The sequence below is a fragment of the Dicentrarchus labrax genome, unplaced genomic scaffold (genome assembly GCF_905237075.1).
Source record: "Dicentrarchus labrax unplaced genomic scaffold, dlabrax2021, whole genome shotgun sequence".
Classification (NCBI taxonomy): Eukaryota; Metazoa; Chordata; class Actinopteri; family Moronidae; genus Dicentrarchus; species Dicentrarchus labrax.
This window is the reverse complement of record NW_026136719.1, coordinates 8,578,760-8,595,505: the sequence shown is the minus strand read 5'-3', so window position 1 is coordinate 8,595,505 and position 16,746 is coordinate 8,578,760. Positions and strand designations below refer to the sequence as shown.

The following is a 16,746-nucleotide window of genomic DNA, read 5'->3' as shown; positions in this document are numbered from 1 at the left end:
AAATTAATTACATTCCACCACTGATACTTAGGAATAATTTTGATTTAGCTACATGTTGTAATTTATATACAAAGTAATTGGCATCAAATCATAAAATACAACTGGTCTTTAAATGTGTCTAACCTGCAACTTTCATTCTGAATGCTTATTTTATTTTCTCTTTTGCTTTCTCTTTTTGTGCTTCCTTTCCTTTCTGTGTTGCTCTGTGTGCACTTTAAAGTAAAAGTGGAATATAAATAAAGTTGAGTGAGTTCTGAATAAAACTTTTGACATATGACAAAAGAGGCTATTGAATACACAATTAGATTCATGGTGTAGTTTTGTATAGCTCATAGACATATTTCCTAAATAACTATATAACTATTAGATACTACCTATAACGTTTGACTTATTTATTTGTCATGGTTTGGATCTCCCTCCAAACAGAACAGGAACAGATAACAATGGACAGTGAGAACTACAGAGAAAATCACTGTTGCCAACCTGCCCTCATTTAGGACTTATACTTGTCCAGAGTCAAGAAACGGGCAGGATCACTGGAGGTCCATCACACCTCGACACAACCTGTTCCAACCTCTCCCCTCTGGTAAGTGCTACAGAGCACTGTACGTCAAAACAACTAGACATCGCTGTGACCAACAGTTAACACCAGGCACTCAGTGTCAGGAACAATCACAGTGGATTCAGTTTTGGACTGAGAGTGGAGTTTCTTCCGAGTGCTCCGATTTCCCCCAACCATCAAAAACATGTATATTAGGTTAATTCTCCAGTCAGTGCCCCTGACCAAGACACCGGCTCAGATCTGGAGTTATTCCCCAGGCACCGCTGGATGGCTACGCACTGCTCCAACACTTAGGATGAGTCGAATGCAGAGAATGAATTTCCTTATGGGGCTCAATAAAAGATAACTTAACTTAACTGTGCAATGACTCTGTGGCTCAAACATCCACTGTAACTTATATTGTCCTGTCAATTATTTATTCTCATTGTTAAATACACAGTTATACAACAACAACAAAGAACATGTAAATATTATCACTCAAACACAAGTCTACACATGCTGTGCATACTGTCATATATACATTGTGTATATTAAGTAACCTGCTTCTTAAAGGATTTATTCCAACATCCTTTGCACTCTGGGTCACTATTATCTTACTGTCTACAAATGTTGTGACCAATAAATGTCATTCTGATTCTGATACTTGATTTACTAAATAACAGGTAGTAAGTGATAAAACATTATTTTCAGAAAGACTGAATATAGCTAATAGATGTTTTGTCTTCTTCAAGGAAATGTTTTCTTGAGCACAATTGCCCTAATAACCTGATAAACAGCCTAAAAAAGCTTGAAGCAACTTAGTTTGAAAGCGTGTTTGAGTTTGAGAGATGCTGATTAACTGTAATGAAGAGCAATTTTCCCTTTCAGATAAACAAATGTGAATATTGCAAATGGAAGAGCAGGGGAAAGCTGTCTTATTCATTGTGAGAAAAAAAAGGAAATCTAACAGCAATCTGTGTAGGAGGTAACATTTAAAGCTTTTTGTTGTTACCTTCTTGTTTTTCTTCCTTTTATCTGTTGACACCATCTCCTCAGGTAGGCTACCTGCAGAAATGTGACCTGCATGTCAGCTTTGTTAAAGTCAGTCTCTTCTCATTAGTCAGATTAAATCGCTCTCCATGATGCCAGAAATAGAATTCTGGTGAAGAAATACTGCCTTTATTTTATTGCATGTTTTGGCCTAAAACAGTCCAGTGTAAGAATAATGAGTTTAAAACTTTGAATTTTGTGTATAATTGAGGTAAATCCTGACACTTCTTAGGTGCCATTCATGATAGTTATAGCCCTGGTTAATTTTAAAACGTATATCTTTCTAATGACAAATGAAACTGTTGTTGCTGTTTGGTTCAGTCATGTTCTGAGAGCCCTGATAACCAGGTATCTCTCTGAAAAGCACTGGAACAATAAAGTTTATTGAAGTTGCCATCCAGAACTTTTTACCTGCTTTGCAATAACATTTAAATTACTCTGTGAATGACAGAATATTACATAAGAAGTGTAATATGTCGAGTATTTAATTACAAAGAGAGTCTACTCAGTGCAGTATGTGACTTGATTGCATGATTATCTTAATAACTGTACTAAGGCACCTGTTCCTGATATATCTTCTTGCCCTGCAGTAACAGCTACCTGAACATGATGCTTACTTGCAATAATATGAGAACAATTTAATTTAAGAAGCCATTACATATGGTGTGATTGTCTTGCTGTACCTGTATTCAAAAGTTATACTTCAACCCTCAGGCTGTAGCAGCATAATGAAGCTATCACTTACTCCATTACCAACCTTGTAGGTCTGCTATACCGACATATTAATATTTCTCAGTTGACGCTGTGCCAGGCAAGTTTCAGCACCATGCAGGTATCAAAACAGAAGGCATTGATCATCACGTGAATGATTTCAAAGAGCATTATTCCAATGCGTGAAAATCTTCCTACAGCAAACAATTTCCACCTCAAAGGTACAAATAAACAGAAGCCTTCATCGGTGCTGTTATAGGAAACACTAACTATCAGATCTCTTCTCTGTCTGACACACATATTTTTGCAGTTCTTGTTCATGTTGCCAGAATTTCTGAATGTTTGTTAAGGTTGTAAGCCTGTGCAAACGGTTTGTGTTTTACATGTATGACATTGTTTGCTGAACTTAAGAGGACTTAAGAAAAAAAACAATGCTTTCAAAATCCCACTTATTGAGCTCTGTCCTCTGTTAGCACTGTGTAGAATACTGTATGCCAAACACAACAACGGTTTTCTTTTACACGTCACACTCATGAACAGTTAATCAGCCATGTGAGGTCAAACCAGCAGAGCAGACTATACTGTGTGCATATACTTTTCTTAGAATACTTATTCTGTCAGGACTTGTGTGTGCTGTGTTTCAGGTTCCTGGTTGGGGGAAGCTGGAGGCCATCAGGAAACCTGCCCCATCCTTTCTTTCCTCTGGCACCATCTTGTGTAATGTTGGTTTGATTTTCTTTATTGTTCATCGTTATTTCAGTCTTTATGTATATTTTAAAATATATATGTATACTGGAATTCAACGGCGTTTCTTACTTTTGTTGAACAAAACTAACCTCTGTTAAATAAAAGCTCAAGAAGGAAGCTGTGACCGGGAACTGGAGAGATGAGAGTTCAAGGAAGCTCATGCAGAAACAGGAAGAAGGAGGAAGTTAACACTCAAAAATAGGACTTTTACAAATCCAGTTTATCACGTATGGCAGATTATTTAGCAATGTTAAGTCATAATTATACAACATATTGTCTCATATAGATCTTATAGGTCATAACTAGGCTAAAGTCCTAAAGTAAAAGTCCAGCAATCAAACTATTACCTGGGTAAAAGTAAATATTAGTCGCAAAGCTTTATCACACACATCAATGTTATTGGAATTAATACTGATGCATTAATGTTAGCAGCATTTTAATGCTGTTAAGGTGGAGCTTTTTAACAACTTTTTTTGGCAGTTTAACCAAGGTGTCAAGGGACTCTAGCTATGAAATAAATGTAGTAAAGTACACATTACTCTCTGAAATGTAATGGAGTATTAGCATAAAGGAACAAAATGGAAATACTCAAAGTACCAGGACATCAACATTGTACAAAAGTACAGTCAATTAGTAAATTAATTACATTCCACCACTGATACTTATTATGAACTAATTTTGATTTAGCTACATGTGGTAATTGATATACAAAGTAATTGGCATTGAATGCTCATTTTTATTTCATCTTTTGCTTTCTCTTTTTGTGCTTCCTTTCCTCTCTGCTCTGTGTGCACTTTAAAGTAAAAGTGGAATATAAATAAAGTTGAGTGAGTTATAAATAAAAGTTTTGACATATGACAAAAGAGGCTATGGATTACACAATTAGATTCATGGTGTAGTTTCCTAAATAACTATAGAACTATTAGTTTCTTACTACCTATAACCTTTGACTAATGCTAATAAAAGTTAACCTTTGTGTTTTTGAGTATTTGAGCTGGTCCATAACAAAATTAAACCACTTCTGTATATAGAGTAACTTATCAATCTAAATGATCTATTCAGTAGGCAATGTATTCCAGCATTCTTAGTTGTACCACAACCTTGTACACACAATACAATCTGACCTTATAGTTTGTTGCTCTTGCTTGTTAGCTTTAAGTATACATTTGATTATGTTTGTTTAGCTGTACATCTGTGTTTGTATTGCATTGTAAATGTTGTCCTCTGCACTGTGTGCGAGTATATTGAGAGTTACTGAGTTAGAATGAATGAATGAAGATCTTATTTCCATCATTTACATGGCCGCTCCCTCATGGGATTATTCAGACACATTAACTAACAACAAAGCAAACATTCTGGCATGTTAACCCTCTGTCATCTAACAGCAAAATACATTACAACTACCAAACATACACATAAACCTTCCATAAATAACATTCCAAAAGATATCCCACAATAGAAATACAATAAATCCACAAACATATAAACACAGCTCCCCACAGCACAAGACACAATACGCAAATCTGAACAACACAACAACAAAAACGTCCGCCTCCATTAGTTCTATCCCCTGTATATTTGATAAATAAACCAATAGTAGACAATCCATGTCGAGTCTGAGGAACTCATCTGTTACTTGTCTCCTCCTATCCCACGCTTTAGAAAGATATTCTGAAAATTATAGTAGATATTCAAAACATTGTAGAAAAGGTGTTCCAATGAAGCTCCATTCTCAACACCTCAAATCTAAATCACGGACATGGATTTTCATGAAAACAATATTTGCCGTATTTCATGACAATGGACAAGGACAATATAAAATGAAATTAAGTTTTGTTCTCCACTTAATTTAACTCACAGTATTCACAGGTTCTTTCATCTTTGGTCACACCTCTGTATTTTCAATGTGTAATGGAAATCTACCACATCTTAACAGTGCACAGTGTGATCTCTGACTTATGCAAATTATATGCAACATATTTTTCACATTTATAATTGTTCTTGAATAAAACAATAAGCTCTCAGTTTTGGCTTCTGACCGATTCCTTCTAACCATTGATGTATGCATTTGGCCTGGACTTAGTATCTAAACATTACACCTTTACTTTTTGGAAATATTCCACCCTCTTCTAACATATCAGATATTTCAGATGCCCATTCACCTCTGAGAAGTTTCCTTATATGTGTCAACATACTGGACCAATAATCTGATTCTGAATATCTCCTCAACAAAACTCAGTGTTGACCTGGTTTTGGAATATACAGTGAATGTTGATAAGAACAAAAAGTACATCGAGTTACTGGAACCAAAATGCTGTTATTTCACTTTGGGGCACAATAAAACTCACAAGCACTCAGACTGAAATACCTCAACAACAACAACTATTGAATAGTTTGTTGTAGAAAATTGGTGCAGACGTTCATGCTTCCCAGAGTGTGAACTTTGACTTTTCTTCTGGCGTATCCAGCAGGTCAAAGTTTTCACTTATTCTGTGGAATGTCTCAATATCTACTAGAGAGATTAGCACAAAATACAGCCACGCTTCCCTGATAATGGATCCTAAATACTTCCTCTGACTTTTCCTCTAGTTCACAATGTCTCGACCACGACTGGATGGATTGTTATGAAATTTTGCACCGACATTTACGAGGCCCTCAGGATTTATTTCAGTAACTTTTGTCATCCCTTAATTTGTCACTCAGTGCAATCCACAGGTCAAAATGTAACTAACTCTCAGCTGTAGTTTGTGTAGTGCTAATCATAAAATGTAAGAGCGATAAAACAAAGATGGTAAACATGGTGAACATGTTGACTTCCGCACAGTAACGAAAGCACCGCTGTACTTAAGTACCACGGCACTTAGTCTTGTTCTTCCTGCTCTTTGCAGTGAAACATGGTGGATTAACCTTTGGTGCTGCATATCTAAATATAACAAACAATCACGAAAAAGCAAGGAAAACAAGTATTTGACAGTAGTACACAAATCCAAAAAATACTTAAAAAAACATTGACAAATGCCCAATAAAACATGGTCACAAGCCAGTTCCAAAAGGAGATGGCTGTGTTCCAGTCCAAACACAGGAATATGTTCAAATACCATTACCAAATACCACTGTGTGCATGTTGTCCTTGTCTTCATCCCCTGTGTGTTTCTATTCTCCTCTCTGTGTGAATGGTCAGTGATGTGTTTGAGCTTTGCCTCTCGTGTTTGTGCCGTCTGTCTCCTTTTCCAGGTCTTCATGGTGGAGTGGAAGCCGTGTGTCTCCGATCTGTTTGGTGATACGTGAAGTACATGTTTACAATGGAGGGGCTTATCTAGAGGGGTGGCATCTACAGGGGTCCAAGTTTTGTCTCAAATGCTGTCAAATTGAACACATTGATTTAGATCAATTTTAAAAATAACTTGCTGAAAAACAGAAAGATTTCTTCTATTCTCTACACTCAACATCTTTTTTATTTAATTTTATTTAACCTTTATTTAACCAAGACTTGAGATTAAAATCTTTTTTCAGAGGGAGACCTGATATCTGTTGCATGTCTGTCTGTCCATCTTGTACGACATCTGTCCTCTGGGTCCATTTTCCCATGTATTTTTTGGGGAGAGTTTTTCCTCATCTGAAATTGATGGTATAAGGACAAACGGTGTCATATGCTATGCAGATTGTAAAGCACCTTGAGGAAAATTTGTGATATTGGGCTATATGAATTAAATTGACTTGACTTGACATTATGCTAAAATGTATCAGAAGCCACAGGCCACATCACAGTCCTGATTTGATTTGTTAGAATTTACATTAAGTTTAATCTTACTGACAAAAGCAGATTCAAAAGCAAGCCTCTTTAATATGATGAGCTGTGAAAATAAGTTGTCATTTATCATGAATATATTACTTTTGGTTAATGAAAAAGAATTTGCTTACAAACCACCAAAGTGTTTGTGGACAGCTGAAACTATTTGTGTTTATTATAAGAAGCTATTTGTATTCATCAGAGGCTGCTTTTATATCAGCCACTGAATCAGAGCAAATTAGCCTATAAATTACTTTTGAAAAAGTGCCAATGAGTCTAAAGCTCTTGTGCTATGGCTTCAACCACCACTAGATGTCGCCATTTTGCTGTATGGTGGGCGAGTGACAGTCACATGAGCACCCATGTTGAGCGAGAGAGAGAGGGAGAGAGAAGGAGAGAGAGGGAGTCAGTGGAGAGGAACAACTTGGGAAGTTTTGCCATACAAGAAGGACAGTCGGGAGAGAGTGTACAGTGTGAGATAAGTGAGTGGTAAGTCATTTCTCTTACTATTCAGACGAGATTTCTCTTATTTCTGACTTTCTCCTCTTCCCTGCTTTACCTTTACTCTTTAATTCTATATTCCAGCTCCAACAAAGACGTCAGTGACCTTGTTTTAGAGATTTAACTTTGATAAATTGGGAGCTTTTGTGGGCTGAGTTTGTCTAATTAGAAGGGATAAACTACATCCAGCTTCCATTTATCTTGTGTGAATTGGTTAATGAATGTTGCACTTGGTTTACTTAAGGGTGGGATTACATTAATCATACTTGAGCTCACCGTTTACCAGTGGTATGATCTGCTTATAAAACCTTATAAAATACTTTTTTTGTCCATACTATCAGTTGTTATGATTGTGGAAATGTGGTGATGTGTGAGAATGAGGCTGTCTGATTGGCTGAATGTTTCCCTGGACCTCGATGAAAGACAGAAATAAACTTGTGGAGAAGAACAACATTTCAGAATACCAACCATTCCTCAAGCTATTCCCTCCCATCAGTTTTTTTTTTTTTCTGGAGGGGTTACAGGAACTTAAGGCCTCACTGACTTCTCAAAGCCATGGCTAGCTGGCAAAGTGCAGAGGAATTCACTGCTATACAATGTGCCCTTATGTTGGGCTATAGCAGAGGTAATCCTAAATTCTCCCAGATGAAGCTGCTCCATATTACATGTGGCATATTAAACATTTATCTCAACTTTCATAACGGCACAGCTGTATTAAAGGAAAATCTATATTAAAAACAGCTAAAAACCTTGTATACTTGGGCCTGTGTGCTTGTTTTGTGGTGATTTTTTTCTTCTTGTTGCGTCAGCGGGATTTGAAAGCAGTAGAAATGTCTCAGCTGTCCAAAAACATCAACGCTAAGAGACAAGTTGTCGGCATCAGTCCCTCAGAATGAAAGAGCATGTTTTTTTTATATAGACTCTAAATGTTTTCCTGATTCTCAGCAGTCATACATGGAGAAATATATTGTCATAGAGCGAGAGATGCCATTTTATGTGTACTGACAAATAACCACGATAGACCACAATGCAGTGCAGCCAAAAGCCATTTGAATGAGAAGCACCAATCGCTCAGCTAGAGAAACTCTGGAAGCTTTTGCACTTTCCATTATATGAATACTAAATATTCATATAGTGGATATGAATACTAAAAGTTTAGCCTTCCCTTAAGAGTTGCTGGAGGTATTGCAGACCTTGAAACTGCTGCCCACATTTCCAATTCAATTCAATACAATTCAAACAGAAAGAAACTATATTTTAAGTTTATTAAATACACCTTTAGTTTTAGCTAGTTGTACCTAATGCACTGCCAACAGAGTGTATATTAAAATAACATAATATAAAGAAACAGTAGTAAAGAAAACTAAATGACACTACTCAGATTATCAGACCAGGGTAATCAAACAGTTACTTGATTTGTTGATTAAAAATGATAATCAATAACTAAATAATTATAAGGTAAAACAGAAAACATATGAGGTTACAGCCTCTTAAATATGAGGACTTACGTTAGTATTTTGGGCGCAGTAACTTGTAGTTGGGAATGCACCAATCAAACTTTTACTACTACTACTGAAACAATTCAGATACGTAAACAACACCAATTCTGATACTAATTCTGATTACTACCCCATTGCTTATTACTAAACAAGACAATATTTTGCATCGGAGAATCATTGATGACCCTTAAACTATAAAACTGATCTGTTACATCCGTCTGATCCCCTATCTGCATATAAGGACCGAGCTTATTCCGATCCAGAGGATTGGATTGAAGCATCCCTACTTGTAATGGGCATTTCTCATTATTTTATATATATTTAAACTCATCACTGAATAACTCCTGAACTTAAAGGCATCACAGATTGATGAATCAAATGATATAAACTACGTAAGGGCACATTTTCACTTTATAAATAAACTCAGCTCACGTTCTATATATAACCTAATGACTACTGCTCCTGACATGCTCACAGTGACAGTCAGACTGCCTTGACACATTCCAGGATGTGCACAGAGACAGTACATAGAAAGAGGCAGCTTCCCTTTCCCATGTCCTCCCACATTTCATCAGTCCAAGCACTGCTGAACTGATGGACTGATGGCTCTGGACAGTTGGCAGCTGCCCACTGTTTACATTTATCCTGCAAAAACTGGCCAAAGACCAAACACTGCTGCAGATACACAGAGTTTTCATCCTGAATCTGTTACCTCTCCCTGCTTTAAAGTGCACATGGCATCTAGCTATTTTGATGGAAGCAGTGAAAATATGTTTGAGGGAGGAGGTGTTGAGTGTTTTCTTTAATCGTCACAGCTGGTGTTTGTCCAGCTATAACTCTTTGGCTAACTTGTGGGCTTCTCTAGGTGTGGTGACTCTCTGGATAATTGCCCCGAACACTGGCTCTACTGAAGGTGGATGTAACAAGGCTGCATTGTACCGCTCCCTGCAGGTGTGTGTGTGCGTGTGTGCGTACGTGCACAGCTCTGCTCTAAATTCACTCACCCAATTTTCCCTCAGTTCTATGTTCCTTCAGTACATTTTTTTTTTTTTTTTGCCAGATTTCAGCCGGTCCTCTCTCACTTTGTTCCCTCAGTATATTTTATGCCTGCAGTTTTCATCCTTGTGTTCTCGTAGCCCACTTTTCTTCAGTCCTCCCAGAAGAAGAAAGGGCAGAGAAACCTACGAATATGTGGCGATGAAAATAAGTAGTATGTGCAAGGTGTTTCTTTAGCTTCTTTTTCTGATCTTTACTCTCCTGCCCCAGTAGAAGGAATTGTGCGAGCATAGGAATGAAAAATATATAGTATCTTCAGGGAAATCAGGACAGAGGTGAAATAAGGGGATACAGGATAGATCCAGTTTTAGATTTTGCTCAGCATCCACAGTGAGAGAGTGCAAAAACACAATGTGATACCACACAGCTAAACATTAATTATAATTACACCACAGCAGATATGAGATACTACGATGTACGATAAGGCCAATATTAATTAATTATTGGCCCGATACGCACAGCATTAGATAAGATACAGTGTGATTAAACTTCAATGGTTCTGCTGGGTCAAACTAGGTAACTGCAGCAGGGCACAATAATAGGACACAGTAATAAATACACACCATGAGATGTTAGGATATTAGACCATTTTATGTAAGAACAACATCAAGGTTCTTTTGTTAAAGGTATTTACAGTTTGTCATGTATCTTAGCAAGTATGTCCAGAGTATATTTTGGCTGTTAAGGTGCATTTCAAACGAATAGTGTTTTTTTGTTGAAAAAATACATACACACATGCATACTATAAGATAATTTTCAGACACGTCTTTTACTAATGATCTTTTTATTAATTTAAATGTTACCAAAATGCCTGCAGGGACATAAAGAAAGCAGTCAGTCAATCAATCAGTCAGTATGTCATTCCCTCCATTCAAAAAAGTTTTTACTACTAAGACACACATTAGTATTTAAGGCAGAGTATTTGTATATATCTTAAAACATGCCTGGAGGGCAAGAATATCAATAATGAATATCCTGGCACACTATTACCACAGCTGTTTTTCACCAAGAGTTGAAAGTATGATTGTAAAATACCCCACGTCTCCCAAAATATAGACGTCAGTGCTCCGGCCCTGGTTCTAACAACATATCAATAGTACCATCTTAATATTTTGCCCAACAGCACCTCTATATTCACTAATAATTACCACCTTAAATCTTGTATCTTTAATCCATACAAAAAGTGCAACCCCAGCTATTTGGTTTACAGGGGGTTCTGTGGGACTGTTCCTTTAATAACCTTGTATATTTTCAAGTCTATGTTAACATATTGTATGTTTCATTTTCCACACGGGTCATGTACGGAGCAGCATTGTTTAAAGCTGTCTTAACAATAAGTAAGGTTATGCAGGCAGAGTGTGTTTGACACCCACAGTCACAGTGACATTAATTTGCACTTAACTGCACATACTTAATGTCACACACGGTGGTTGTTTTATTTTTCCGTCCGTCCTGTGCGGATGTGTGGCACCGGCATGGTCTACTCTTACATTTTGAAGGGTCTATTCTGTCCCCTCCGTTCTTCCTTGTTGAGAGCTGTGCTGAGATGTTAGTGCCGAGTGAAAAACCACAAGCCATAACCACACTCTTTCACTGCTGCTGACTCCCAGTCTCACGCCCAGTTTAACACAGAAAAAAGTACAAGACAGGAGAGTTTTTTTTTTCCTCACTACATTTCTTGATGTTTCCTCCCTTCCTCACACCCCATATCTCACTCTGTCCACCATAATTTACTCGTCCTGGCTGACATTCCCAGCCATATATTCTACTTAGTTTTTGTGTTTAGACTCCTAAGACTCGTTCTCTTTGTAGGGTGACAGAAATAGCAGCAAGCATTTACATTCTGTATATAGCTGTTTTTTTTAGCCTTCTCGGTGGTGCAACGGCAGATTAATCCTTACATAACATGTCATTTTGAATTGCATGGGGGGTTCTTTAATCATGCAGGCAGCCCACAAAGTCAAAATATTTCCTGTACATTTCTGTTTGTATGGTCAAAGTTATTTTTGTTTTCCTGTCCTCGAATGTCTCACAAAGCTTTCTTTCTACATGCTCTGATATAATCACATTTTCCCAAACGTTTGTCTGAGCAGCTCATACTGAATGAAACATCTCAGAGTAAGAGCTTGACTCTCATTTACATTCATTTCTGGCAGCCAGTCGTGGCGAGTCTTTGTTGATCTTAATAGATTTAGTCTAACTTTATAGAGGTTGGCTCCCTGGACACGGATCATACTATAGCCTCAGAGTGAAAATCAATTTTCATGACTTTAAAATGGAGAGCATCTGTCTACTAGATTTGAAGAACAATGTCTAAAGAAACTTTCAAAATCCCATGACATCCTGAAGTGTGCCACTCTGAATACAAAGTAAATTAGAATTTGTTGCTACCATATAATAAATAATTTATCAAAGCTTTATTTTTTTGTTTTCCCCAGTTTTAACAAAAAACATTTGCCCATTTAAACAGTGACAATTTGTGGTTGAAATAATAGTTTGAGCTCCTTTTAGATGTGTCTTTGTTTGCTTGTCCCATCTGGGTTTGGGGATTTTTTTGCTGTTCAAAATGTGCAGTTATTCTCCATCTCAATAGGGAGCCTCTGTGAACAGCTATCTTCAAGTCACTGCAGAGACTTTGAATAGGATTCATTCGAGCACTCGAGCACTTACACATTCTAGTACTGAAGCTACTCTATTTTGTATTATTACTAGTTCTCATGCACGTTTTAAAAAGAAAGCTATAATACACAATTAGTTGTAGTTTCTTGTTACTTTCCTGTCTATGTCTGTCTTCTCTTGATCTGATGTAGTTGTCTCAATATAAATGACTGATTAGAATATTTTTATACTGCTCTGGATAACACACATCTACCAAATCTTACAGAAAACTTTGTTGAAAAGTAAATTGGCACTCTATCATAGACTGTAGTAAACTACACGGAGAAGGCATTTTAAAGTCTCAGTTTGGGTTCATTGTTTTACTGCTGCTGTGGCAGGAACTAATGAAACATTTCTTTTTTAGGCGATTAAACACTACAGTGGTGTATCAAGTCTTCAGGTCCAAAGGGGCCCAAGTGGGACACTAACTTATACAGGGGTGGCATGAAGTACAAACACACGCGGATAGGGATTCCACATTGTCTGATCTGAGCACATGAATCGTGTGCTACCGAACTTTAAACTCAAACTAATGCGTCTATGCTGCTGGAAACCAGAAATAGTCATGGCAGAAAGGAAGAAATGGTCCAAAGCATGAAAACTGCTATAACTCTGTGTTTGTGTCTCAGAGATAATAAAACAGCTCAGTTGATCTGAAAACCTGTAGGCCTACTTTTTACCAAAACGTAAAATTGACATATTGACATAATAATATTAATATTATTATTAATAATAATAATAATAATAATACAGTAATATAAAGCTTGCATAGTTTATTCTTTCAAATACTCAAAAAGAAATGTTCCCCCCAAAAGTAGGCTACATACAATTTTTAAGAACATATGCAACCCTTTGACCTGGTCATTGTAAAACCATACGCAACTGTTAAAGAGGCTATTATTTGCATACAACTCTATGTCCCAGTAAACAGCGGGATGTTGAGACTTCACTAAGAAGCCAAGGACATGATCATCTCACCACACTATCTGTCTGTTTACTGTCCCAGAACTGAGGAATGTGTAACTGTGTGCTCCAACAGGGATAAAACCATACTGCTTCTGCCAATCGGGGCTCTCACATACAAGAGCGTGTGACGGTTGCGTTGAGACCATTCATGGATGACTTGAATAAAACCTTACAGAAAGACAAGATCATACTTTGTATGCTTTGTTAAACAAATTGCCACCACAGAACCAACAAAATTAAAATGATTAAGCCTGTGTGGACAAAATATTGTATTGACAAAATACTGCAAAACTTCAGATCTACAATACAAATCTCGTACAGAAAATATACAGTGAAATGTCACAAAAGCTATCTGCCTTTTGCAACACAGTCAAGGATTGTCAGCCTTCCTTGATATTTAAAACAATTAAATTGAGCTGTTCCTGTGTTTTTTTAATAAAGTTCTAAAATATTTTATAAATGCGGTGGCCAATCAGGTTTCAGGTGTGGCCCATGTCACCCCGGGGCCCCTAAAGCACTGAATTTGAACTTCTGAATATCATATTCAGTTTCTGCCAACATTGTACTCACACACACTGGACCTTTAAAAGATAATGATATGTTGTGTTGTGTTAACAGCTCGTTCCTGCTTCCTCCAAGTGGAGGAAAATCCTCTAAAAAGATTCTTGCAGGTTTTAATAGATTTTTTGAGCAAACAATGCAAATTTGGGTGCAATACTGCATTTGATCAAATTATTTGAATTATTCTTACTTCACTGCAAGGAAGTGATCCTAATGTCCTGCGGAGACAAGTTAGGAGGTTGTACTTGGAAGAATTAATGAGTTTTTGGAGCCAGCATCTAGTGGCTATTTTTAGGAATTTCCACATTCATTTGACCTTTCAGTTATCTAGTGTCACAGGCTGAGAGAAGAGTAATGAATCTATTGTTTTTCACTAAAAGCACACACAGGGAGGATATCACATGATGCCCCCAGACAGTCTCCTCTGTATTATGATGCATTACAACTAAAAAGTTCTGATTGTTGTTTATTATAATGTTAATTATAACAATTTTGCCTCATGCTTTCAGACTCTTTCATCTGCCCTTTACAGTCTCCAGGCTACTGTCATGTGGCCCTTTTTCCAGTGGTTACTTCAGGGTAACTTTACAGCCAAGATTTGAAATATAAAATGTTTGTTTTCCTTTTGACTTTCCACTACATCAAAGGATCTTCTTCTGTTTTTGGTCTGTCGCCTGACCTATGCAGGCCCTTTCTCCCTGGTCTTTCAGTTTGTTTGGACTTGCACTAACAAGAAACTGTAAAGTTATAGTTTTCTGTTTCCTAATGATGCCACCTGCTGTGCTCTTTTTAAACTATGGTTTCTAATGTTCAGGTCCCTCTGAGTCTTTTGCCTCCCTTGTACCATATATGTAAGATTTTCACTGCTCTGCAGGGCTGTAGCTGATTCACAAATTCTAGCCTTGCTAGGGAGGTGTTCGCTACATCCACCAAAAATTGAAAAAAGAGGAGCTGAAAAATGTTTGACTTGGAAAATTACAATCTGATTAATTTCTTTGCAAAAAAATATTAACACGTCCAATTCAGGCATTCAAAGAAGATGTATATGTAAACGTAATGAGGAAATCTTGTCATTTCAAAATCTTTAGCAGCACAATTACCTAGAAGTAGAAGTAGAAGTATTTTTTCTCTCATGCAGACTTATTTATTTTTACAGATATGCACTGATGCGATCCTTTATCACTACGGACATTGCAGAGTAGGCAAACACTTGGAGTAACAGGCAGTGAGTCTGTCCAGTGCACCGCACAAAAGTCAGATCAAACTGTCAAACTAGGCAGCGCTGATCAAATATGAATCAAGATTCTGTTACTGCATTGCCTATTTCTCGCATAAAATCTTCACAGAAACATATTTTAGTGTACTGTGATGTATCCCGTGTGTGATCAGGCGAGCCACCATTGTTTTCTGCTATGGATGAGTTGAAACAGTGCAGCCAATTTGCACAACTGAACCTGCAGTATGTCATGGCGACGACCATAATGCCGAACTTGAGGCTTCAAAACAGAAATAAAACAGTAACAGTACTGTTATTGTGAATATTTTTGCTACTAAAAATATCAGAGCAGAAAAACTTATTCTGTGCCCAAAAGTTTGAACATGTCATGTTTTTAAAAGCATATAATAATTTGTGATCTCAGATCTTGAACGCAGTTGCTTCTTCTGTTCTTGTTGTTGTTACTTATTTTGAAGGTGTATCAGGGCTTTGACCAATTTTGCTTCCAGAGGAAGACCATATAACCAGAACACCCCTCCTCATTATAGCCCTTCTATATTGTTCTTAAATTATCTAGGAGAATATATATTATCCATATTACCAGTACCTTATTGGTAAAGCAATCATGTGTGCTTTGAAAGTGTGACATGTATTCAAACACAATGTAACGTGTTGTATTGTATGGGTGTATTTAGGTTAGAGCCCCGTCTTCTGGCACGGAATTAAAAGAATGAGGACCGTACGGGCACAACTCCTCACATGTATGTAACAGAGCTGGTGAGACGATGCCAACATTTGTTTACAACACACCATACAACTACGTAGTTTGGGCAATTCATCATTTTAACATTTTAATAATTAGACATAGAATATAAAAAATGTAAAAAGTCATGGGAGGACATTACCTCTTTTTAACGGTGGCCTGGCTCTGCCCTGTCTTTATGCTTTATTACGTTGTCATTCATTGGAGCATGTATGTTGTGTTTTATTTTAAACCATATCCAGCCATTTGAAGTCGACAAGCTCATCCAAGTGGAAGACATTCAAGACACATTGGATGCACCCAAACTTGATTTGAAGTGTTGCAAGGCTTTGAATAATTATTGCCTCAAAACATTTCAGCCTTTCATTTTTAATTCATTTGTAAACAACTATAAATGAAATAAAAAGAACATACTTCAACATTTATGAATTTGTGTGTGTAGATCACAAACAAAAACATCCTAATTCAATCTACTAGATGAAGTTAAATGGGGTTGCATCACAAGTTGTTCGTCGAGAAAACAAGCGTCATAAGCTGAATTTTATATTGGCCTGATCAGTAAGATCCTGATCCTTATTATGACCAATCCCTGACAATATTAAGACTTTTTTATCCCATTAGTCTTATCACAACTACTGTGAACAATAGCAGCCTTTTTCTCTGCAGCAGTACTCATTATTGGATTTT

The 16,746-nt window shown here is 37.0% G+C and overlaps 1 protein-coding gene across 2 annotated transcripts in view; it reads left to right on the top strand.

The window, feature by feature from the left end:
• Positions 1-7,226: 7,226 nt before the first annotated feature.
• The window catches only part of tspan4a (tetraspanin 4a), a 118,652-nt gene continuing 109,132 nt past the window's right edge, over positions 7,227-16,746 (top strand). Inside the window, exon 1 of one of the 2 annotated variants that reach the window (XM_051380210.1) lies at positions 7,227-7,328. The gene's annotated coding sequence lies outside the window, so the exon portion shown is untranslated. The remainder of the gene's footprint in view (positions 7,329-16,746) is intronic. The other variant, XM_051380211.1, reaches the window with a different exon arrangement.